The sequence below is a fragment of the Miniopterus schreibersii genome (assembly GCF_964146895.1).
Source record: "Miniopterus schreibersii genome assembly, chromosome: 6".
Taxonomy (NCBI): Eukaryota; Metazoa; Chordata; class Mammalia; order Chiroptera; family Miniopteridae; genus Miniopterus; species Miniopterus schreibersii.
In genome coordinates this window covers 23,978,741-24,005,531 of record NC_138107.1, presented here as the reverse complement: position 1 = coordinate 24,005,531, position 26,791 = coordinate 23,978,741, and the positions used below count along the sequence as shown (strand labels likewise).

The 26,791-nt window shown below is 40.1% G+C and overlaps 1 protein-coding gene and 1 pseudogene across 6 annotated transcripts in view; one reads left to right on the top strand and one right to left on the bottom strand.

Annotated features, from left to right (window-relative positions):
* Positions 1-26,791, top strand: part of DST (dystonin) — a gene marked incomplete at its 5' end in the record, with an annotated part of 396,243 nt that overhangs the window by 12,573 nt on the left and 356,879 nt on the right. The gene's annotated exons all lie outside the window — the stretch shown is intronic.
* On the bottom strand, positions 3,880-4,593 carry LOC308558464 (peptidyl-prolyl cis-trans isomerase A pseudogene; annotated as a pseudogene). Its single transcript has one exon. The product of its transcript is annotated as a peptidyl-prolyl cis-trans isomerase A pseudogene (transcript).

Genomic DNA, 26,791 nt, shown 5'->3' with positions numbered 1-26,791 from the left:
TTCTTTTATTTAGCAGTCAGGAATTTTACATGGAGATTTGGTTGGTTATTGACTGATTTTTTAAAAATAGATTTTATTGAGCAACTACTAACTATATAGACTACACATGCTGCAGAATATTAGTGCTGCATAAAACATACATAGATTATCGGCCCATTGAAAGCATCATCCTCTTAAATTCCACTTTTATTTTTTATTTATATTCATGCTACATTAAATATTAATAGACTGAACACTCCAATTAAGAGACAGAGATGATCAGAATGAATAAATAGCAAGATCCCTCTGACTATATACTATTTATAAAAGATGCACTTGAAGATGCAGTTAGATTGAAAGTGAATGGATGGAAAAACATCAATGATGCAAAGAATAAGCATGAGAAGATTGGCATGGCTCTGTTCAAATCAGATAAAATAGATAACAAGGTAAATAGTATTAACAGAGATAAACAGGGATTTCCACTATGCTAAAAGGGCGAATTGTTCAGGAAGACATAACCGTAAATGTGTATGCACCAAATAACAGAGCCTCAAAATGCAAAATTTAAACATTGTCAAAATTAAAAGGAGAAATAGACAATTCTGTAATTATAGTTGATGATTTTAACATTCTCTCAGAGATTGATAGAACATCTGCACAGAAAATTAGTGAAAATATAGGTGATCTTAATGACCCTCAACTGTCCTGACCTAACTGATATTAATAGAACATTTTACTTACATGATGCATTTACAAAGACAGAATATATTCTGGGTCATAAAACAAGTCACAATAAACTTAAATTTAAGGGAATTGAAATCATACAGTATATTCTTAATTATGATACAAATTAGGAATCAATAACAATAATATCTCTAGGAAAATCTCAAACATTTGGAAATTAAATAACATGCTTCTAAATAATTCATGCATCAAAAAGAAACCACAGAAGGCAAAGGAAACACAAAGTAGATGGAAGGAAAGAATAAAGATAAAAGCAGACATTGATGAAATAGAGAAGAAAACATACAATAGAAAAAATTAACTGAGCCAAAGTTGATTCTTTGAAAAGATCAACAAAGTTTATAAACATTATGCTAGACTGATCAAGAAAAAAAAACCCCACACAAATCACTGGTATGACACATGGAAGAGGTTATAATTATAGAACCCACAGACAGTAAAAGGATTAGAGAATATTCTGTGCAACTTTATGTCAAAAATTTGGCAAGTTACATGAAATGGACAAATACTATCTATAATTCTCTAGTTATCCATCCACTCATCCTTCCAACCCATGCATATGTCTTAGAATTGCTCTAACTCCCAAGTCTTGAATTCTAAAATAGCTCTCTTTGATCACACACCTGCCTGTCTGCACCTCCTTATGAGTTCTTAGTGAGTTCTTCCTTACAGCCTCAGGACCTCAGGTCCTAAATCTTGGGTTTGAGCCTGTCTGCACTTTCTGACTTAACTTCACTTGCCTTTCTGCTTAGTATAGACCCTTAATCAACTGTATAGAGAAGCTTTCACTGTTATTCTCACTGTGCTCATGCAGTTAGTTCCTCTGCCACAGTGACTTTGACAGTTCCCAGACCTGAGTCCAACTCGTCGACTGCATTTCTATTCTTGTGCCTAGGAGACTTATCCTTAAATCCCCAATTCTGGGGATTGGCAGTTTGGGCTATGCCCAGATGGGCAGTTGTTCTGGGCTGAGTCAGGCTTGGCCCCTCACAGCTGGAACTCCCTCATGTGTCTCTGGTCAGCTTCTGGCTGACTCTGTTTTCCTCTCCTTGGCCTGTCTTCTTCCAGCAAGCCAACCCAGGTTGGTTCACATGTTGTTAGAATCCGGTTCCAAAAGCAGCAAGAGTGGAAGTGCACAAGGCTTCTTGAGGTCTGGGTTCTGAACTCTTACAGTAGCTCTGCTCACACACTGTTTTGAACTAAGCAAGTCTCAGAGAATGGAGAAAATAAAAATCCTGATGGGAGAAGTTGCATAGCACTGTGGGCACTTTTGCAACGTATCATAGATAATTTTTAGATTTACCTCTAGTCTGCTATCCCCAAAGCACTCACTTTAAGATTTTTCTGCCCCACAAAACCACTAATGTGCTTTCAGTGTCTGTAGAGTTGCCCTTTCTGGACATTGCAATAAGTGGAATCATGTAATATGTAGCCCTTTGCATCTGGCTTCTTTCATGTAGGTTAATAATTTTTAGGTTCATCCATGTTGTAATATGTATCATATTGTAGCATGTGTCAGTAGTTTGTTCATTTTTATTGCTGAATAGTATTCCATTCTATAAGTATACCACATTTTGTTTATCCATTCGCCAGTTGATGGACATTGGATTCCCCACCACCAATTTTTAGCTATTAAAAATAATGCTCCAATGAATATTTGTTTCAAATTTTTGTGTGGAGGTATATTTTCATTTATCTTGGCCAGATACCCAGAATAGAATTGATAGCTTATATTGTAAGTTTGTTTAATTTTTAAAGAAATTGTCAAACTGTTTCCCAAAGTGACTGTACCATTTAACATTCTCACCAGCAATGCGTGAGAGTTCTAATTTCTCCACACCTTTGGTAAAGCTTGTTATTGTCTGTCTCTTTGATTATAGCAATTCTAGTGGGTCTGAAATGGAATCTCTAGTTTTAATTTGCCTTTCCTTAATGAATAATGATTTTGAGCAGGTTTTTATGTGCTAATTAGCAATTCATAGATCTTTGGTGAAATATCCCAATATTTGCCCATTTAAATTTTAATTTAATTTTTTACTTTATTAAAATACTGAGCTTATTCCATATATACATTTTTGTCTCCAGACCAGTTCCATTTGTCTGACCACCATTACTACTACAGTGTATGTCCTATCACAGCATTCCATACGTATCAACCAAGGGTGGAGTTCCAGCTTTAAAAGCTATACAGGCATTTTGGAACAACAGCAATGGAACCTAGACAACATTTAACAGACACAATAGGACAAGTTCTCACTCTGCATTATAAAAAGGACAGCCAGATATCAACTGTTACAGAAATGAAATAAGGTGGAAAATATTAACAGTTCAAATTGTTTTTTTCAAGAGACGTCCTTCACTGCCAGAGATCTTGAATAGCCTCTGGGTCAGTTATCTGGAGCAGTTCTCATGATTGATGACTTCAGCTTCTACTTTGGGATAATAACCACCTTTTCGTATACTTGTTTGCATTTTTGCTTTAATGTCATCTACAGAACTAGGTTCTTTCTGTGTTTTAGGATTATTTTTCTGTTGTTGAAAGATTTTTGACCTTTTGATCTTGGTGCGAATGGTTTTAAGTCTTTTTCATTCTGGTTTGATGTTTGTGCATTTTTGGCTGGAGTAATCGTATAGATTTCTTTCTTGGAGCTTTTTCGTTAGCTTCCTCCTCATCAAAATCATCATCTTCATTATCACCACCTTCAGCAGCAGCAACTTTTCCTTTTCTTCTGTGGAAACTTGCTATCACTTCCAGGAGCAGATCACTTTCCAGATATATAGAGTGTCCCAAAAAACTGCACACATGCTGCCTTTATAATTATTCAAAGTGTGTGTATACATTTTTGGGGGACACTCTATACTTAGGGCTTTCACATTCTCCTCATCTTCATCTTCTGACTCTGCATTCCCCCCCCACCCCCACCCCAGCTAAATGTTGTCCATTAAAGTGTGCGGTCCCTGAACCACACAACAACCATAAGACTATATGTTATTTCAAAGCCCCCAGGGAAACCGCTGCTTTACAGACATTTTCAGAGTTGCCAGTGTTCCTGTCATTGGACTGCCTTCATAATTCATTGCCTCTGCTCAATAATATGCAATTCACCCTTTGCACCAGCCCCTAAACAGACCATTCTTTTTTTTTTTTTTGACAATTGTTTAGCTTTTATTTCATAATCATGAACTTAACTCTGCAATCCAGCTAGACTTGGAGAAGGGGTAAGGAAAATATGGAACCCAATGAACTGCGGAGAGATTACAGAACATTCCAAGCAGATGGGGGTGAAGGGGTGCTCTCCTGAGCTACAGAAGGAATGGTTTGGTAGTTAAGATGAAACACAAGTCAAATTGATTAGAGTTGTCCGCAGTCAGCAATGGTGACCTTCTTGCTGGGCTTGCCATTCTTGGACCCCAAGACCTCGATGGTCTTCACAATATCCATGCTTTCTTTCACCTGGCCGAAGACCACATGCTAGCCATCCAACCAGTCTGTCTTGGCAGTGCAGATGAAAAACTGGGAGCCGTTTGTGTTAGGTCCTGCATTTGCCATGGACAAGATGCCAGGTCCCTTATGCTTCAGGAGGAAATTCTCATCTTCAAATTTTTCCCCATAGATGGACTTACCGCCTGTGCCATTGTGGCATGTGAAGTCACCACCCTCGCACATAAATCCTGGAATAATTCTGTGAAAGCAGGAACCTTTATAACCAAATCTTTTCTCCCCAGTGCTCAGAGCACGAAAGTTTTCTGCTGTCCTTGGAACTTTGTCTGCAAACGGCTCGAAGGAGACGCGGCCCAAGGGCTTGCCGTCGACTGCGATGTCGAAGAACACGACGGGGTTCGCCATGGCTGGTCACAGGTGGCTCCGGGTGGTGGTGTTTGCAAAGTCTAAACAGACCATTCTTAAAGACGACTGGTGCTCATTTTCATCATTACCCATCTCAAAGTGATCATTTCTGTCAGCCTTTAGTTCACAACCACAATGATAGTTCTAGGGTGTCAGGGAGCTCATGTCCATGTCCTTTGAATCTTCCATGGGGTGTTGGCACACACTTAGGTGGGAGAGAAGGCGGATGGAACAGAATCGCACCAGGGCTAAAACTTTGCCCTTTTTAAATTGGGCACTGTGTCTTTTTATTGAGTTGTAAGAGTTTGTTATATATTCTGGATACAAGTTCTTTAACAGACATGTGATTTACAAAGGTTTTCTTATGTTGTAGTTTGTCTTTTCATTTACTTAATGGTATCTTGTTAAGTGCAAAAGTTTTAAATATTTATTGAGTCCAATTTATCAGTTATTTTTCTTTATGGATTGTGTTCTTTGGGTGTCATATCTAAAAACTCATTGACTCAACAAAGGTCATGAAAAATGTTCTGCTGTGTGTTTTTTTTTCTAGAAATTTTACAGTTTTGGTTCTTACATTTAGCCTGTGATCCATTTCGAGTTTTTCTTTATCCTCTGTGTTTGTGAATTATTGGTATTCTTGTTAAATACTTGATGGAGTTCATCAGTGAAATAATTTGAGGCTGGTGTTTTCTTTGTGGGAATATTTTAAGTTATCAACTTAAAATGTAAGTTTTCAATCTCTTTACTTTTTATATGTCTTTTCAGATTTTCTATTTCTTCTTGAGTCAGTTTGGTAATTTGTGTCTTTCTAGGAATTTATTTCATCTAAATTTTCTAATTTGTTGGCCTAATAGTATTCCCATTTACTCCTTTTAATTTCTGTATGGTTTGTAGTACTTTCAGATTCCTTTTTGTTTGACTGGTTATAAAACTGGGGTTTTTGTAATCCTGTCCTGTTGCACACTTCTGTGACTGCGCTTTTGTTCAGGGCCAAGTGGTAGGAAGAAAGAGGGAGAACATAAAGTGATGGGAGTTTGTCCCACTCTCTTGGGATCAGAAGGTTCCCTCTTCCATTGGTACTTCTTATGTCATTGCCTGTGGGACTGCTTGAAGGCTGGGGCTTAAGAGACTCAGAGAAGGGAAAAAAAGGGGGCTTTCTGCACTCTAAGTCTTAAGCATGCCCTTTCTCACCCCTCCAGCCAGGTGAGGGTGCTTCTCCTGGAGCCCTCTCTGTCGGAGCCTCGGCACCCACCCAGTTTGGGGTTTCAGGTGCGTTACTGCCTTGTTTTCAGTGCGGGGGATACTGTAGGTAAAGACGGCAAACTCACCACTGGTTTAAATTCTGGCCTTTTGAAAGCTTCAAGTCCATTGTTACTATTTACTTTCCAGAATCCTCAAACGGCTGCTCAGTGCATTCGCTTCAGTTGTGTAATTGTGTTGAGTGGGAGACATTTTATTTTATTGTGCCTAGAACCATGATCTGATTTTGATTAGTCTATCCCGCCCTCTGCCATCAGCCCATTACTTTTCTCTCTTTACTTATTTACCTTTTGGAAAATCTAGTAGCATTTTGCCATCTAGTAAAGTAATATGATGCTGGGAGACATGTGTATTGCTACTCATAACTCATGCAATACCGAAGATTCCATTTATTTAATTATTATACAGAACTTTCAGAAATCTAACCTCAGTACACTTTCATTGAAAAAATAGTTTCCTTTTTTTTCCTGTCCCATATTTTCCAGATTTTCTGGATTTCCCTTCCATTTCTGAAAACCAAATAAATTGAGATTACAGAACTACCTGCAGATTTTACAGAAAACAATCTACATTTAATCATGATTGATGCTATTTACAAAGAGGGTAGATTTCTCACATTAAGAAGTAGCCTATTAACAAGTTTTAAATAACTAGCTGACCAACTCTGGAGAATCATTAACAAATGTTAAATAAATAAGTTTTTGCCACTACCACTCTGCAGTGAGCGACGTGCCTCTTGTTTTAAGGCTACTGTAGGGTGTCCCAAAGGAACCCCAGATATATTTGGGAAGATGGGGTGAAATTGTCTAGCTTTTTAAAAGTGATGCATTATAGCCTGGTTGAGCATTGACCTATGATCCAGGAGATCTTGGTTCGATTCCCAGTCAGGACACATGCCTGGGTTGTGGGCTTGATCCCCAGTAGGGGGCATGTAGGAGGCAGCCGATCAATGACTCTCATCATTGATGTTTCTATATCTCTCTCTCCCTCTCTCTGAAATGAATAAAGACATATATATATATATTTTAAAATGATGCAGTATAATAGAAGTTTGCAGTACAAATAGAAAGTTAAACATTTTTAAAATTCAATAATAATGTGGTTTAATTTCTACTCTTCTGAAGCCCTTGTGCAGGATCTTAACCTTTGGAGGGCATTCTGAGAATCTGATGAAAGCTATGGTCTGCATCTCTAGAAATATTAGAGATACAAAGACATATACTTTGCATATACTTTCAAGTGCCTGCCTTCTTAATGCTCATCTGTGGATTCTCAAGGCAGAGGTAGATCCCAGGTGAGAACTCCCACAGTAAAATGACGAGATATCTTTGTCCAAGTAGGAGTGAGATCATTTTTTAAGTTAATTTTATTGGGGTCACATGGGTTAATAGGATCATATAGGTTTCAGGTGTAAATTTCTATGTAAGATCTGTGTATTGCACTGTGTGCCCATCATCCAAAGTCAAATCTTCTTCTGTCACCATCTATGGGCCCCCTTCACCCCCCACCTCATTACCCTCTTCCCTCTGGCAACCACCACACTGCTGTTTGTGTCCACGAGTTTTAATTTTATATCTCACATATGAGTGACACCATATGGTTCTTAGCTTTTTCTGAAAATCTCTACTAGGTGAAAATTTGTCTTGGGTAATGCCTTTGGCAGGGCAGACTGAGCATTAGTTCTCACCACGGTTCAGGTGTGACATGTAGATAACGTTCTATAAATTACCTGTGATACTTGGAGAAATAGTAATTCACAGTCATCCCTAATGCACAGTCTACAAGTTGAAATTCCAGCCCAGATCTTCTTCCTGCAGCATGGGAGGTTCCCTTTGGGCAGATATGCTCCAAGTTCATTTGTTTTGTTTTAACTGTGAAGAAATGCATACTCAGGAATAGGAGCTATTTCTCAGATTTCCTTCATCAAACTGCAGTGATAAGGCCCTGTGACAAGCCAAATGGTACAGTGGACAGGATCCTGACCAAGCAAGTGGTGTGGTGGAGAGGATCCTGATTTAATGTTAAAAGACCTGAGATCAAACCCTGTTGCTTAGCTTACCTTGGGTCAATCACTTAATATCCCTGAGGCTTATTTTCTCTTTTGGTAAACTAGAAATAGTAATAATACCTGTTCTGTGTTTTTATAGATCATTATGACAATTAGTGAAAATAATAAATCTCATTTTTAAAAATACATAAGCCTATTGAATTGAAAGATAAAGGGACACATAGCATAATAGCTCTAATAGAATGGAACCTTCATTCATTTGCCATGCATTTATTCATTAGCAAATACCTATAATCTAACATGCACAGGGCATCTTCAATTTCCCTAAGCCTCTAGTTGGAGATATGGCCCTTCTGTCTCTCTAGTACTTTTAAGAATCTCTTTATCTTGTGCAGAAAAGAGAGAATAAAAGGAAGTTTAGTGATAGACTGAGGAAGTCAGATGATTTGCGTAATACTTACGTTGGAAAAATCAGTATAGTAGAGTAGTTTATATTAGCTCTTAAAATGATAGTCAAAGGAAGCAGGGTAATTTTAAGCTTTTCAGAAAATTGTCAGATCTCATCCTGCCCCACATCCTGTCCTGGAGATGACCTAGTTATGCAGAAATGACACTAGCTGCCATTTTCTGAGAGCTTTCCTATCTTTACATACGTCCTATCTCATTTAATCATCACTCGCCTAAGGTCACATGGCTCCCAGAGCTGAAATTTCAACCCTGGTCCTTTTTCCTGCACAGTACAAGCTCCCAGCTCCCTGGGAGCAGGGAAGTGAGGCTGAATTACAACAAGCTGAACTGGCATTTGCCTTTTCTAAAGTTCATAAGGATCAGTGTTAATTTACATTCTTTAACCTTGAAAAAGCTCAGAATAACCTTTGGGCTTGCTTTTCAAGACGTAGAGATAGTGGTGATTGCCGTTTCAAAGCAGGGTAGGGACTAGATGGAATCGAGTTTTAGCTTTAAGAAACAAGGTTCTCTGAGCTCCACTTTTTAATTTTTGAAATCCTTAAAAAAATGAATCTGCATTATTTAGTCTATTTTCTGAGAGTTCCTTTTTCAAGCATATGGGAATGTACATTTCTGAGTTGTTAGAAAATGTGAAGCAATGTGATTACTATAACATGTAAATACAGTGTATTTTCTTTATTATTATCAGAAGGAAAAATAGGCTGGTGTTTTCCACAGGTGCAGTGCATTTGTTGGGCTGAATGCCCCTCGGTCTGCTGCAGCCTGCTGCTTACATTACCTACCCATGTGGCAGAACAGAAGAACCAAAGACAATTTTAAACAACATTCCTGGTTGTCCAGACTTTCTTAAAATATTTAGAATGCCTCGCTCTATGTCTGAATAGTATGCTGTGCTGGGTGGGAGGTAAAACTGGGAAATTCTGGCTGGCTACTGCTATAGACAATTTCTCCAGAAACTGCAAGAAAATAATGGACTCAAGCATGCCTTGAGCAGTTCTCTGAGAAACTATGGCAACGGGCCTTTTAATTAAAGCTGAAGTAGTATGTGTAGCTTAGAAAAACAGAGAGATCCTGCCAACTGATAAGGGGAGTGTATGGGGATAATCCAGAAAACTAAAAAAGATTTTTTTTTTAGATATATTTGATAACTTAATTATCTATATTGTTCAAAGAATCAGGAAACGTTTTTCTTTTTAATTCAATTTATTGGGGTGACATTGGTTAATAAAATTATGTAGGTTTCAGGTGTACAATTCTATAATACGTTATCTGTATATCATACTGTGTTCACCACCCCATGTCAGGTTTCCTTCTATCACCATTTATCCCCCTTACACCCTCTTCTACCTCCCTGCAAAGACACTCTTTTAATGGATATCAATATGTGCCTTTGGAATATAACATTTTTTAAAAGAAAATAGAGCTTTTTAGTTACGTTTTTTAAGATTAATACTAAAATTAATTTGTTTTCTGAGTATATGTTAACTGAGAGTGGGAAGGGCCAGCCTGGAGGCATCCTCAGTTGCAGAGGGAGGGCAGCCAGTCTGGGCTAGTTACAAAATGGGTGATCTTTGCATTTTAGTAATTGAGATCTTGTATATGCCCCAGTAAAATGAACTGGTGGGCTGATGATCCACAAATCAGTAAACTGTTTTCCTCTTGAGCTGAAGCATTTACAGCCATCATGCTAGAATTTATAAACTCAGAGCACGCCAAAAAGTGATTTCAAAACAAAACGCAACGAAAAAACTAAATGAAAAAGCCAGAGTTACCATTTTTCTTGGACCAAAATAGGTGTTATGCTAACAACCCCAACGATGGATTTTGCCATCGCCTTCGCCAGGGAGAATTAGAGTTTATGCCACTATTTTAACATCCTGTCTGATTAGCGCCTCCATTCACTCTTAAGAATGTACCTGTTTGAAGGATAAATGGTAGGGGAAGGAGCTGGAAAGATGAGTAGCATCTAATGAAATAACGTGTAATAGTTACAAATGTAAAGCTCATAAGCCAGAGGCCATGTAGGAACTGGCTCTTACGCTAGCCTGTGTCCCGGCCTCCTGGCTCTGGCTTCCAGTTCACCTTTATGATTCCGCTGGCAGGGTTCGCGGTCTCTGATCAGATCTGATCTTCCACTCCTTTTGCTTAATAGCTTCTCATTGCCTACAGGATTAGTACACCTTTTCTCAGTCTCTGCGTACATCACTCCAACAAGGCCCAGCTTCTGCACATTCACTGTCCCCTTCTGTGTTTTTGTGCTGGAATTCCTCTACTCTGTGTGTGTGTGTGTGTGTGTGTGTGACATACCTATTCATATTTCAAAATGACAATTAAACACCACTCTCTCTTCCCTTTATCTCACGTTCCTCCCTTATTTCTCCCAAGCATTCCCCCCCTGGGCCTGGATGAGGGCACCAGAGGCGAGGCTTTACACATCTGTCCTCCGAAGGCAGGTGCTATGTCGTTTTTTCTCGTCTCCGTAGCCTTGAGTGGTATCAGGCATGGAAAGCGTACTTACTCACTGTTGGCTGAATATTTGATGTTTGGTAAATATTTGATGAACGTATGAATGGGATTAAGCGGGTAAAATCATTGGAGTCACGAGGGTGTATCTGAGAAAACACAAAGTAGCTGAGATTTGGTTCTGCTCTTTGCCTTCTCCCCCTCCCCACCTTCTGCCCCTCTAGGTGCCCTCTGCTCCCCTGCCTGGTCTGTGGCTTCCCCGCACACCTTCCTCAGGCTCCTGCCCCGGCTTGCCCTACCCCGAAGTGCCCCTCAGCTTCTACAGTACCCTTTGCCTTTCTTCCCCAAACTTCTACCCTCCACCCCAATCAGATGCCGTTTCCATACTGAAGCTTGCTGCTGGGTATAATTAGAGGGTAATCGCTTCAACCTAATTCATTCCAGGTTGTGAAAGACTGGCAGGGAGGCTGCAGGAAGTGTCTGAAATCTGAATGCCACAATATAAGGAGTTGCTTGCCTGGTCAGATTTCTGACTGTATATCTAACCTTCCCTTCCATATAGTATATTAATGCCATCTCTAAAAAGGTTTTCATGCCAGGATTTTGGATTATGTCATTCTGTCATGACAAAGGGATATTTTGAGAGCTGCCTGCCTGTAACCAGTTTCAGCAACATTGCTGTCTTCATTCAGCAGCGTTTGTGCAATTAATTGAATATTTCATTGCTTTTTTGTGTCTTTTAAAATATAAATGGATGAACGTAAGGAAATTAGGTCTCATACAGCTAATGCGCTATAGATAAAGATATAAAAAAAATCATCAGGTGAGGCAAAAGAGCCTATTCTTAGTCTGAAATGGATGCTCCCTGAATTTAAGCCCATCTATAGTGTTTTATTACGTAGGAAAAAAAAGCAAAAGCAAGGTCATGGATAGAATTCTGGAACTGGTTCTAGAAGATTGTATACAAAAGAGGAGCTATAATGTGGGATTTTCTTATCTTACAGTTTAGTTTCTGGGCCTGAAACCTAAGTCTCTCATTGGACTTCTGCACATGTCATTTCTTTTGTGCTTTCACAAAAACATTTTATGGGGCAGGGGCACCTGTTAAAGGTAAGGGAGATATGCCTGGGTTTTCCTTCAAGCTGCCTCCTCTTCAGTGTTATTAACTCTTGTTTTAAATCCTCTTAGCAGCTGGAATCTAGCTAACACCTTTGTTGCAACTATGTTAGTAGACCCTAAGATCAGAGCCCTGTAAAACCCGGGTATGGTATAGGCACTGGGGCTATGTACTGAGACCTAGGAGATGAGACCAGAGGCCCTGAAAACCATTACCACTTTCCTTACCTGTTTTCCTTACCCATCCAGGAACCACCAGGGCCTGGAGGGCAGCTTACTCTGGGCCATTAGTTCCAAAGGGCTGGGTCTCACGGGAAGACTGAACCCAGCCCATTGAGCTCTCTTGGCCAGAAGCTTAAATGGAATGAAATCAAGTTGAATAAGACCTGCCCCTACCCTTGAAGAGTTCTCTCTTTCTTTTATTTCACAGTGCTGTATGATCCTACTGTATAAACTGTTTTACAGCTCATTTTTATTCACTTAGTGTTTCTTGGGGAGCTTTCTGAAGAGGGCTCTATTTTTATAACTACGTAGTATTCCATTGGATGCATGAATATAATTTAGTTAACCATCCCCCTGTTAATGACATTTGGTAATTTTCTAATCTTTTATTATTATAAACAATGCTTAAATGTAAAACCTTAGTCATTTCACATGGTGCAAATGTTATCTTTAGGATGAACTCCCAGATATATATATATTTCAGCTTTGTTTTTGTTTTTTTTAATTTTTAAAATTTATTTGAGGGGTGGGAGAGAAAGAGGGAGAGAGAGAGACATTGATTTGTGGTTCCACTTATTTATGCATTCATTGGTTGCTTCTTGTATGTGCCCTGACTAGGAATCGAACCCATAGCCTTGGTGCATCTGGACAACGCTCTAACCGACTGAGCTACCCTGCCAGGGCTTATATATATTTCAGTTTTGATAAATAGTATCATATGGCCCCCATAATGGTCTGTATTAATTATTGAGGCTACTTGTTGCTTGGCTACTTTTTTTTTTCTTCTTTCATATGAACATTAGAATCAGGTTGTTTAATTCTAAGAAAAAAATTAGTAATTTTAATGAGATCATGTTAAATGTGAATTTTGTTAAAGGAGAACTGAATCTTTAGGAGTTTGAGTTGTCCTATCTAATAACTGATAAGCTTTTCTGTTAGTTCAGTTCTTTTGTGGAAGAGCCTTTTTCATGTAGTTCTTCCACATGTCTTGCTAAAATTGTTGCTAGTATTTTATCTTTTCAGTTGCATTTAAAAGTAGGTCTTTTCCCCCCACTGTATCTTCTGTTTGTAGTTTCTGTACATGAAAACTATTGGTTTTATTATCTTAATCTTATAATGTGCTAATTTGATTATTTTACTGTTTGTAATACTTTTCAACAGAATTTCTTGGGTTTTCCAGGTATACGAACTTACCATCTCCTTTCCAACTTTTAAATTTATTTATTTCACTTGTCTGTTTGCATGGACTAGGACATCCAGCAAAATATTAAATAACAGTAGTAAGAGTAGGTACTCTTATTATTCCTGACTTTACTGGAAATGTCTCTAGGGTTTCCCTGTTAAGCAGAAGCTGGCTTTGGGGTTGAGATAAATACATTTTATTATGCTTTACAAGTATCCATCTGTACTGGTTATTTACTCTGGGTCTCTCAACTTCACCTTGCTCATATATATATATATATATATATATATATATATATATATACACTTTCTGGCGTTGGGGCTGGGGAGTCAGTCAGCTACATTTCTCAGATGCTTGTTGGGATCTGTCAGTGGGGGGCGCTATGGGGCACCTGGGAGGCAGGAGATGGGAGAGGGGAGAAGGGACAAGCACTTCTCATCTCTTGCTGTTCTGTCAGAGGTGCCCCATTGAGGGATTTCACCTTAGCCTCCAGCTCTATTGTTAGCATACCAGAAAGAGCCTCCTCATAGGTACCAGCAGCAACCAGGCAGGGCCCCAAGAGGTTTGGGCCCCAATTCAGAGGCGCATCCCACCTCTGGGCTCCTGAGGAACTAATAGCACCTGAGCACTGTCCCCTTCTCACAGGTCTGAGCTCCAGCTTTGAGGGGCTTCTCTTTTGAGCTCCCACATTCCTACAACCTAGTATCTTCCCTTTTGTCCCCCCAATTCTTTAGGTGGTAGCTGCTTCCTGCATTCATTATCTCTAGGTTACCTCACTTTTTTTGCTGTTCTAGTCCTCCAACGCTTTTTTTTTTTTTACCAATTCCCTCTATTAAATCCCCTCTGTATAAATACCTGATGCTCTTTCTGCTTTCTTGAAAGGACCCAGTCTGATGACTCATCTGTTCCTATTTTATCGAATATTTTCAAGGTTGTTTTCTGACCCCCCCCAGTGCTTTTTCTGTGCCAATGGGGATGATTATGCGGTTTTTCTCTTTAGACCAATGAAATATAATAATGGATTTTCTAATACTGGACTCCTCTTGAATTTTTGTAATAAATTCCCCTGCATCGTGTTGAATTCTTTTAATGGGCTGCTGACTCTACTTGCTGATATTTTCATTAGGATCTTGGCATTAATATTTGTACATGAAATTGGTTTGAAGTTTTCTCTTTTTGGGTAGTCTATGTCAGGTTTCTATTTCAACGCTGTATTTACTTTATAAAACTTTTATGTTTCCCCTTTTTTCCCTAAGCTCTGGAATAATTTAAATAGCATATAACATTGCCTTTTCAGGTTTCTGCTATTGTTTTATCTTGTTTATTAAGGTTTGGTGGCATTTCTTTGTGAGGTGCTCTGGGACAAGGACTGGTTTGGTATTATATAATGGGAGATCTACTTCATTAAATGAATCCCAAATGACTAACACAAAAAGTGATATTAGATGGTGCATTAGCTGGGCTAGTTAAGGAAAGCTTTTATGGGTACCAGGGCTGGTCCAAACCAAACTGGGCAATACTAATCTTACAATTATTGTCTCTAAGCCATTCTCTTTCTTACCTGTTCCTCTTTTCCATCCTATTCTGAAACCAGTCCCTGTTGAGGTCACCTACCACTAACTGATACAGGTTTTGAGATATGACCCTGCATAGAAACATTTGCATTTTAATAGTAGAATTATGCATATGGTCACGACAGAGTCTTGGGTCCTGGGACTTTATGTTTTGCATCCCCTTTGCCTTTTAAAATTTCTCCGAGTATACTGATGTTTGAGGCGAGGCATAAGGGTACCAGGTGAGGAGAGTGTCCTCCCATTGACTCAGTTAAACAGGTTTAATAAGCTTTCCACTCAGGAACCTTAGGGGGTCTCCAGCCCTCTTAAAAAAAAAAAGAAAACAAAACATCAGGCCGCCTCCTAACTATCTTGGAGGGAGTAAAGGAAAAGATGAAGTAGTACCTCATTCAAGTTCAGAAACTGATCGCTAGTCTCCTAGTTCATCATTTGTTTCCATCCCCTTCTCTCTGCCCAGCAGGTCTTTCCTGGCCCTTGACTCTGTTGAATCTTCACTTGCTTTTGAAGTTGGGCCCTGGTTTCTCTCACACAGTGGCACCCCTCGTTGCTCCCTGCCCCCTGAACTGACCACCTCCTCAGTTGTCCAGTAATGTCTCCTGAGCATACTTCTTCATCTCATATTACCTTCATTGCAATACTTGATTTTTAGTCTGTGTGTCCCACCGGACTGGTTGCTCCTAAGGGTATGTTCTGTGCGTAATCACTTGTTTTCCATGCTTAGTACAGTGCTGCACACATAGGAGGCCTCAAAAAATATCTGGTGAGCCCAAGCCGGGTGGCTCAGGTGGTTGGAGCATCATCCAGGACACCAAAAGGTTTCAGGTTTGATTCCCGGTTGGGGCGTGTGTGGCAGGCAACCAGTCAATGTTTCTCTCTCACTTACTTCGATATTTTTCCCTCTCCCTTCCTCTCTCTCTAAAATCGATAAAAAAATATCCTCGGGTAAGGATTAAAAAAATATTGGTGAATTTTTTAAAAAAATATATCTTTATTGATTTCAGGGAGAGGGAGAGAGAGAGATAGAAACATCAATGATGAGAGAGTCATTGATCGAGCCCGCAACCCGGGCACGTGCCCTGACCAGGAATCGAACCCCAATCGCCTGGATCCTAGGTCGACGCTCAACTGCTGAGCCACGCCTGGCTAGGCAATTGGTGAATTATTGAATAAATGAAAGCCAAGTAGAAGTGGAAAAAAAGAAAGGTGAATGGCAAATACATAAATGGACTCTGAAGGGACTTCAGTTCCCTGTGCCAGATGCGAAAAGGTGGGTTTTAAAAATCCAGTGGCACTGTATAAAAATAAACAATGTTTTCATTCAGAGTGGATTTAATTTATATTTGATTTATGTTTCTGTTACAGAGGCTTTCCTGGCAACACACTTTCTAAATCTGCTTACTCAGAAGGTGTGTATCAAAATGAGTCAGAAAGGCAGTTTTCAAGGCTGTGGAAGTCTAAAATCTTCTGGTCGCTTTATAATAATTCACCTTTTGTATCAGGACATTTGTGTTTACCCTTCCTGCGTCAGGAAATTTTGTCCTGCTCCAGGAAATGATGATAGTAGAGACAGGGATTCAAAGGGAGTAATAAGAGATGCTAAAAATAGGTCTGTCGGTCGATGAGATGACCTGAAAGCAGAGGATTAAAATGAGGGGTTTGAGGGAAGTAAAAGCTCTTTTCCATGATGCCTCCATCTGGAAAGTATAAATATAAGTGGAGCATGGGATTATGTTTAGCTTGAATTTTTTCCCATCCTGAGCTGCTGGAAAAAATTTTAATTGGCAATCTGTGTTTGGATGATAAAGGGAAGATTTCAAATTCTTTGGACCCACCTAGGCCACCAGCATTTTCAGGAACATCTACACATTGCCACCCCAATTCTGCTGCTGCACTGATGTCACCTGCCCGGGCACATCTCAGCGGGTTCTTTATTCTGTACCCTCCAGGCAGAATTTTTCTGTTCTCCCTTTCTTATTGATGTGCCCAACTATTTTCAGCCACGCTGAATTGTGGAGGGACAGCTTTGGAGATGATTTACATACATATCTATACTTACTACTGAATCACGTCAATAGTTAAAATAGTCTTTTTAAAGAGTTTACTTCCAAAGGAGAGAAATTTGTTTGACAGCGACAGTGCAAACTTGCTGATTTTATAACCTTAACTTCAGAAGCGTTACTGCTTTTGATAAGACCGTTTGGTTCCAGCAGCTGTGATAGAAGAAGGCTAACTCTTACCTGTCAACCGACATGAGGGCCTTCATTTCTGTCCCACAGAGCTCCTTTCTGTCTCGCTTGAGGGACTGGGGAATGTGGGTGCAGGATGGAAGCTGAGTGTCCTGCCCAGGGAGCTCCTCCTCCTCTCCAGGGGGTAACAGTGTGGAGACCACTGCTGCCTTTTTTCTTTGAAATAAATGCACTCTGGATGGCAGCAGGGCTCTAGTGGCACAGGGTTTGGCCGAATGCTCCAAAACTCGGGGTGGGGTGAGGGGGAGGGTAAGGTCTCTGTCACGGGCCAGGTCACAGCCCATGCCTTTAGACTTCTTTTTTCGGTTACTTTTCTGTTTCTTCTTGGTCTCTACATCCAAGCAGAGGAGTTTTGTCTTCTTGCTTCCCTGTCCTAGACTTTGCACTCTCCTCTCCCGCCAATCCCTCATCCTCAGACAACCCGGGAAGGTGGGTGCCTTTCTCCTGTTCTGCTCTTCTGCCACCCCTGAGAGGGGCTGGGTGAACTTTGACTCGGGACTGTAGGCTCTGCCATCTCTGCAGGATTTAATGAGAAAGTAATATTCTCCCTGTTTAAGGCTATTTTGACGCTATCGTTTTTGTGACCTTCCAGTCCAGTAGTACTATTAGCCAACCATTAAGGTGCTGAAATCAGTTATCCTTAATCCCTATTAAAAAAGCAGACATAAATATAATGTAAGCCAATTTAATCAAAGTTTGGCATGATATGGAACATCATGGTCTCCCTTCTCCTATCTCATAAAATTAGGTGTGTTTTCTTGTTTGTTTGTTTTTAAGAAAGCATTTGTGCTTTAGATTTTTCTTTAAACTTAAATGGCCGAGTGGAAATGGCCTATGCACATTCTAGGTCAAGCCCTTAGCTGCTTGCCTCCCATAGTCCCTTTCATTCTTCCCAAGCCTGGAAAGAAAGTGTGGTGTGGTGAGCCAGTTTCAACTATGTGGACAGGGGAAGGCAGAGCCCTGATGGAGTAGGAGCCTGGGTCTTCGAATGACCTCATTGAGCGCAGCCACCTATCAACTGTGAAGTAGCCACACGGAAAATGAATTTCTATCTTGTTCAAATCCCTGTACTTCTGGATTTATTTTTTATAATAGTTGGCCATATTTTTCTATGCTTTTCATCTCATTATAATGCAGTATAAAAATTGTATTTCTATTTTTATAAAAATGTATATATATAAATTTTGTTTATAAAAATATAGATACATAGCCAACTATATGTAGAGGTTTAGCAAATAATAAAACTGGTGTTTTAAGTCAATGTAGATGGATTGGTAGCTGTTGAAGCTGGGTGATGTGTACTTAGAGTTCTTTATACTCTTACCTTTTTTTTAATATTTTGAAATTTTCTAGAATTAAAAGCAAACACAAAAAATAAAAAGTGAATAAACTTTTTGGAGACAGGATAGATAGTTCAGTAGATGATGTTACCCACCTGGGACAAAGTAATATTTGTCATACCTCACATTATAATAAAAAAATTAATTTTCAGATGGATTAAATATATACATGTAATTAATTCCTGAGGGAGTGTAAATGTACATGTAAAGGACTTAAGCAATAGAAGAAAATATAGGAGGACATTTTCTATTCTTGCAGTTGGGAGAAACTTTCTAGGAAACAAAATTAGAAGTCATAAAGGAAAAGATTGGCAATTTTGAATAAAAGAATCGTAAACTTCTGTACAACAAGATAAAGAGACAGGTTGCAACCTAGGTAAAAATACTTGCTGCATATATAGCAAATAATTGTATTTATATTACATAAAAAACGTTTTCACAAAATCATTATGGCAATACATATGCCTTGTAGGAAATTGACCAAAGGATGTGAAAAGACAGTTCAAAGAAAAAAAAAATAGCTTAAAAATTTTCAACCTTACTAATAAAAAATGCAGATTGAGACTAGTGTTTTGCCCATGAGACTAGCAACAAGGAAAAAAGGTAGACACTATTCATTGTTGATGGGGATAGGATTAAATGGGCACTTTCAATGTGCTAGAAGTGTAATTTGGTTCAACATTTTAAAAGACATATTTGGTGGTAGTTTTACAATGTGATTTTTCTATTGCTTGGCAAGTCCATGTCTAAGTAAAAATTAAAGATACATATACAGTATATCTTATTAATTGCACTGTTTATAATAGAAAAAAATGGAAACATCTCACTTGTAAAAAATGTTTTTTTATTGATTTCAGAGAGCGGAAGGGAGAGGGAGAGAGAGATAGAAACATCAATGATGAGAGAGTCTTCATTGATCGGCTGCCTCCTGCACGTCCCCCACTGGGGACTGAGCCTGCAACCGGGGCATGTGCCCTGACCTGAAATCAAACTGTGACCTCCTGGTTCATAGGTCGACACTCAACCACTGAGCCACTCCAGCCGGGGCAAAATACCCCACATTTTAATCAGTAAGGGAATAGTTAACTAAAGTATGGCACACTCATATGCTAGAGAATTTCAGTTGTTAAAAGGAATGTGTATCTGAAATGTTATCCATGTTATTGTTAAATAAAAAGAGCAAAATATAAAACAACATGTATGGCAAGATCCTATTTTTGTCTACAAATATCTGCATAAGCATAGGAAGAAATCATGATGACATTTACTAACTTCACAGTATTGCTCTGGAGGGATGTATTTGGAGGTATCAAACAGGAACATTAATTTATTTATATAGTTTTAAAAGAGTGAGTGTGGTATATTCTTTTTGGTGGATTTGAATTTCCAATTTGTTCTTTTCTGCAATTTTTAGGCAAATAGATCTTTAAAAAAGAGAAACCAAAACACCAAAACCTATTGAGGATCTGCTTTGTGCCGTGTATAAGTAGGAACAATGAAGGACTCCAAGGAAAAAGAAGCCCTCATATCCACAAATACATTTTAGATAAGTCTAACTGTGATAAATGCTGTAAAAAAGCCACATTGAAATGAACACCACTTAAGTCAGTCTACTGGGAAAAGTCAATAGGATCATATGATCTAGGTTAAAAAGTTTGTAGGTCTTGCCAAAATAACTGCAAGAGGAGGTAACAAAATCTTTAAAGCTTTTAGCTACTATTCAATAACAAAACCTTAGGAAAAATAGGGAGTACAAGGTGACTTCTAATGCAGATTTAGCTGATGTCCAAGTGATATATGTCAAAGAGCAGAAATGCACAATAAAAGATGTCGAACTACCCATGAACCAGGAGGTCATGGTTCGATTCCCTGTCAGAGCACATGCCCGGGTTGCAGACTCGATCCCCAGTAGGGGGCGTGCAGGAGGCAGCTGATCAATGACTCTCTCTCATTGATGTTTCTATTTCTCTTTCTGTCTCCTTTCTTCTCTCTGAAATCAATAAAAAAATATATATATTTTTAAAAAGATGTCGAACTGGACTAGCTGCATATATTTCACACAAACCCTTAATTTACCGTCTTTGTTTGGACCCTGGTTCTGGTAGTTCTCTGCTCCTTTCTCTCTTTCTCTTTACTTAGTATAAATTATCAAGAAGATTGTAGGTCATGAGAACATCTTCTTTTCTTCTTGCTGATAAGTACGTCTTCAGAGTAAGTAGATTTTGAGAGGGAATGTGCTGCCAGAAAAGCATTTAAGACTTGAACACAGACCAAATACACATTCAATTAGTCTCTTCAGGGGCAAAGGTTCAGCCTCCAGACTGAGCCGGAATGGTCAGCCCTTCCTGCTCTGTGCTCGCAGTGGGGGCTGTCCATGTTCTGAGACATTTCTTGCAGAGCAGTTTGTGCTGGAAGCCTCTGCCCATTGTGTTTGTAGGCTTACTTCACAGACCTTGTGCCTGGGGCTTGATGGTGAGTTTGGCAAGCATTCATCTCAGTCTCCTGGCCTGGAGGCTCCTTAAATGACTATCTCACTTAACTGTTTTAGAATTGTCGCTCACCTGTGCGACTTGAAATTCTGCCCTGCACTCCAGCCCCCAAACCTGAACAGCTTTTGTTTACTTTATTCATTGGCAGGGGTGGTGATCAAAATAGTATTTAACAGCTAGTAGAAGGTGGGCCCTGACCAATCAGAACAGATGCCAAACGAAGAACCTTTTCCTTGCTCAATCCTGGGGGGGGTGCAAGAATGGTGGGGAGGTGAGCAGCAGGGAGGACACTCAGGGGTCTTGGGGCCTCTACCACTTACGGCTGCCCAGGTCCTGCTCTGCCTGAACTAACCTCTTGGTGCCCTAATGTTCCTGCCTGCCTGGTTTTGAGTATCTGATGCTTGAGCCTCCGATGGCTTTGCTGACTCATTGTCTCTTGCCCGTGCTGACTCATGACCCTTAGCAGGCCCAGCTTGCTGCTTACCCCACTCACCTCCATGCCACGTGCATGGGTGAGGCCCCGTTTGCCTTATGGCTGAGTCTGCTTGAGTCATGATAGGGCTGGATTCAATTTAAAAATTTCTCAGAGAAATAGTAGCTTATTGGAATTAAGTTGGACCTGAAGATTAAGTAGTTACTTGAGATTAATTAGTTTATTGGGATTCTATTGCTATAGCAGTAGTTGTAAGGTTAGTTTAACCACTGTTCTTCCTTCGTGTCCAGTGATAACAGTTCGGTTTGCATTTGTGTTTCAGTCTTTATTTTTACCTCTTGGTCTCAATCCATTGCTCTCTCCCAAGTCTTGAGATGTTTCTGATAAATTGACCGGTCTCTTAATGACTCCGATTTTATAATGGGTTCTAAAAGGCACTTAAGGATGACCTTGAAAAAGACTTAGTGACCATGCTTTAGAACTTTGCTATGTATGACTTGTTGCAAATTAGGGCAAGTTATTTTGTTCCTCTTTGCTATTTTTCTTGATTTTGTTCCCCTTTGCTATTTTTCTCGTTTACTCTCTTCTCTGTCCCGTCTTGCTCCCACCCTCGAGTTTTCTCCCGCATGCTCAGTGGACTACACAGCCTCACCCATCTCCCGGCCTTTCCTCCCTGCGTACTTTCTGTGACTCTTTTTCCCTTGTCCCCTCCTCCCCCCGCTCCCCCACCCCCATGCTGCCTTCTTTCTTATGACTGGTCTCTGTGGCCTTTGCTTAGTATGACTAATGGCCTCTGCTTAGTGTGACTATTTACCACTTCAGAAATCTTACTGTTTGGGTGCTATTTGGCTTCTCAGTATTTGCAACTGGGAAGTGGTGAACCTCCCAGAAAACATGTTTCCTTATTTTATATTTCCTAGCTTCTTATCTTGATAAGGACACTATCTCTGACATATTTATATTTTAAACTGTGACTTTTGATCTGTAGACCTGGTCGCTAGTGATATTGTCTGTGAGTGGGTAGCTCACATATAAGGGCTGCATGCAAACTGATTGTACTCACATTTGCAGAATCGTCTACAAGCCCCCTCAGTCTGTAATTATGAAGGCTAGGTTATGATTTGCTGGCTGCTCTGCTATTTATAGAGCCTGTCACTGTGCATGACTGCCTGGGCCCCGGGCTGGGTGCCTGGTTGCAGAGAGGGGCTGAGCTCCCGCTGGGTGAGAGCAGCTTGCTGCTCCTGTTTCCCGGGCTGCCTTGCTCGCTTGCCCTCCTTCGCTTTGAGAAGAGCTTCAGCTTCCCTCTACAACTGTCAGCTCTCCAGTTCACTTCTCCAGGTGGCTGCTGCTTCTGCAGCCCATTGCTCCCTGTTTTTGATGTATATGCTGCCCGGTATCTTGCTGTTACTCTCATTTTTTATCCTGATGGATTTACTGTCTTGTAGAAACTCGTTATTGCAGATTCTTTCCTGTCATTGAATGTTAAATATGGCTTAGAAGTTATTGATGGCACTCTTTAGGAAATCAGACTTAGTGTTTTTTGCAGGTCAGCTGCCCAGGGAAATAGACTTTGAAAGGGAGATCATGTGCAGGAGATTGATTGAGGGGAGTGACCTTGGAATAGCACTTAAAGGGAGTGAGGGATGCAGGACTGGGCACAGGGAGAAGTTGAATTGTGATGCAAGTGCAGCAGAGGTCTCAAGCTGATGCCACTGAAGTTCTGGAGCTGAGGCTCTGAGGAGTTGCTTCTGAGGCACCAACATTGGCCCTGGGGAAGGGGGTGTTCGGCAAAAAGACAGGAATTGCTACCAGTCCTAGCGGCTGGGGAAATGAGTGCCGGCCTCACCAAGGTGAGATGTGAGTGGTGCCCTACAATAGCCATTAACATGTTTTTGGTATAGCTTTGTGAATAGTACTTTTTTAAAAATTTATTTTATTTTTAAAAATTATTTAAAAAAATATATCTTTATTGATTTCAGAGAGAGGAAGGGAGAGAGAGATAGAAACATCATTGATGAGAGAGTCATGGATCGGCTGCCTCCTGCACGCCCCCAACCGGGGATCAAGCCCACAACCCGGGCATGTGCCCTGACTGGGAATCGAACCACGATTTCCTGGATCCTAGATCGACGCTCAACCACTGACCCACTCCCGGACGGGCTCTAGGCTACTTTTAACTTGATTTTAATACAAATGCAATGTGGGCTCCATATTCTGAGAATCTCTTAAGAGCGAAGCATATTTATTTCCTTTTTATGGTTCATTTTGGTACAAAACATGATGCTAATAAATTTTATCTAAGACAGTATAGAATGTAGGCCAGTTTCAACAGAATAAGCCTGCCTTATCAGACAGGTACTCCCTATAAAATTCTCTATTCACTGTCACTCTGCTGATGGCTTTATCTCTAAAAACCAAAGCAGGAGGCTGTAAGGGTGACTGCATGAAAACTGGTATCCCCAAAACAGTACAGTTGATAGATAAATTTGTGCAACCTTTTGTTTGGTAAAGACAGTCCAAATATAAAAAATCATCAGGGAATAGGCATAATCATTATTAGAAAAATAATGCAAGTGTGTCCTTAAGTAGTAATATCTACGAGTTTGATGAAACAGCATAACAAATGTTGTTTAATTTGCCTGTGAAAGCACAAACAGATGGAGTAGACATGGCTGCCAGAGTGAAATGAAACTCACCTTCTATTTCACAAACCAGGTAGTTGATGGAGAGTACAGATTAGGAGACCAGAACATCGAGTCAAAATTACCTTTCAGTTTGTGATAGACAGAAGAGTGCTCAGGGCCGTACGGGATACTGGAGAGCAGAGGTTGGCAAAATTTTTTGTAAAGGGCCACCTATTAAAGATGTTTGACTTTGCAGGCCATATGAGCTATCTTGCAATGACTCAACCCTGCTTTTGTAACAGAAATAACCGCAGACAATACATACATGAGTAGTCATGGCTGTATTTGCAATAAAACTTTGTAAAATAGATAGTGCATCAAATTAGGCCTGAAGGCCATAGTTTGCTGACCTCTGATGGAGAGCACAGGTCAGGTTGTTGGAGTTTCAATTCCAGGGCAGATGCTAAGTCTTAGGCAAACTTCTAAGTGTCCACTTTTTATCTGTAAAATAGACATTAAAATAGTATTTACTGCTGAGAAATACCACAAGAAATAATGAGATGGTGCCTGCACAATGTTTGGCACATAGGAAGTGCTTGATAACTAGAAATTATTATTATTTATGCAACTGTAAAGAGTTAGAGAGAGTTGGATATAGTTACCTAGCTGAACAGTGATGAAAAGTATTAGGTAAACAGCGCTCAAATTATGTTTGGCTATGTAATCAGATGTGTAAATGGAGCTCTTTTAGTCTAAGTTTTGTCTGAGGCCCCAAGTATTGTAGTTGACCAGGAGCACATTGCTAGAGAGAAGAGCTAGACTCCTACACAGGACTAGCAAAGGAAGTAGCTATAAGATTGGTGTTGCCTCTAGCTCTGTGGCTCTGCTGTTGTCCACCAATATCTGTGTTCTCATCTTCTGGACACATGGTCTACCTACGTTTCTTGGCTTCTCTTGCAGTTAGGTGATGGCCATGTAACTGAGCTCTAGTTACTGAAATGCAAGGAAAAGTGATGTGTGTTGTTTGCAAGACTGGCCCATTGAAACCGTCCACACACCCCTGGCTTTTTCCCCATAAGCTAACAGAGTGGAGAGGACACTGAGGACCTCATGAGCCACAAGATGGAAGGTGCCTGGTGCCCTAAATGACTGTATGGAACAGAGCACTTATTCCCTTGCTGATCCATGTGTGACTGCACCGTGAGAAAAACAAACCTCTTTGGGTACAGATCCTGAGATTTTGTTGTTGTTTGCTACAGCAGTTAGCCTACCCTGACATTTATAGTCACCCATCACCAATTTTATGCTATACGGATAAAGGCTGAGGATCTGATTATGAGAGGTTAGAGCAATGCAGTTCAATAGAACTTTCTGTGATAATGAAAATGTTTTATCTGCATCATGCAGTACAGTACCCACTAGTCACATGTGGTATCAAGCACTTGGAATGTGGCTAATAGGCCTGAAGAACTAATTTTTAGTTTAATTTTGATTCATTAACATTTAAATGCAAATAGCCACATGTGGCTAGTGGCTACCCTATTGGATAGCTCAGGATTAGAGACTGGAAAATTTCCTAGCAGTGCATGGAGTCTCACCCCAAGCCCTCTTAAACCTTAGTGAGAGCAACTTTAAGGAGATCACTAGGAAAGCTTGACTTCTGTCCTCAGAGTGTGTGTGCCAAGGCTGGGACCAGACCACATGCGACAATTCCACAGGACCAGAGACAGTATCTGATTGGCTGCTCTAGTGGTTGGGCCAGCAGAGGTGGCTGCATTGGGAACAGCTTGCTCTCCCAGAATGTGTTGGGGTGAAGGATGCATGAGTATTTCTTATGGATCTCTTGGGAGAAAGAACCTAGATTCACGTTAAACCCTGTCCAAGAGGAAGCCAGGAGGAGTGATATGATCTCATTGGAATGGCAGTGTTTTCGCGACTAGAGGTGGCTATAGAAGACTTTTTAATTATCTGAGAAAGACCAGAAAAATTATAAGATCTACCCCAAATTTTATGTAGGGTTAGGAGAAAACTAACTCCTCATCATGGGTTTGAGGGACAGGCAGGAGAGAGAATATAGTTTTCTGAGTGTACCCTATGATCCTTGCTTAGGTTAATCTAACAGTTATCATTAAAAAGCACTTTAAGTTCCTCAAAGGAGAAGATGCTATATCTCAAGTAATTTCAACCCTAAAGTCTCCTTTTATTCTTTTCACCATTCCTACTGTGGAGGCCATATTTTGTGTCTTAAGCTTATTTGGGTGAAGAACCAGAGACCTACTGTGTTTTAGGGCATGTTGTAAGGATATATATGTAATTTAATGGACTTTAAGGAAAAGACCCATGATAGGGTCTGGCTTCCCGGAGTTTAGAGTTGGTTGTGGAGTTATGGCCTCCTCACTGCAATGAAATGCCAAAGGCATGACTCAGATTTACTCCACTAGCCGCTACTTTGCCTTTTGCTGTCAATTGTTTTTCTCTGGTCACCATGGTTTCTATACTCTGTTACCCTCAGTCTATACGGGCCACATGGTCTTCATCAGGCCTCTACATCTTTGTTACCCAGAGTTTGGCCTTCAGTCCAGCAGCATTGGATCCCCTGGGAGTTTGTTAGAAATTCAGAATCTGTGTTTTAGTAAGAATCCTAGGCTCTGCATATACATATGATTTCTTTTTTAGTTTCAACTTCTGTGCTAAGTGACCCAGGCTCTTGGTATTTTGCTATCAAACTCCCAAGGAAGCGACTCTGACCAAGTAGCAAGACCCAGTAACCACGACCTGGATGTGGTGGTGGT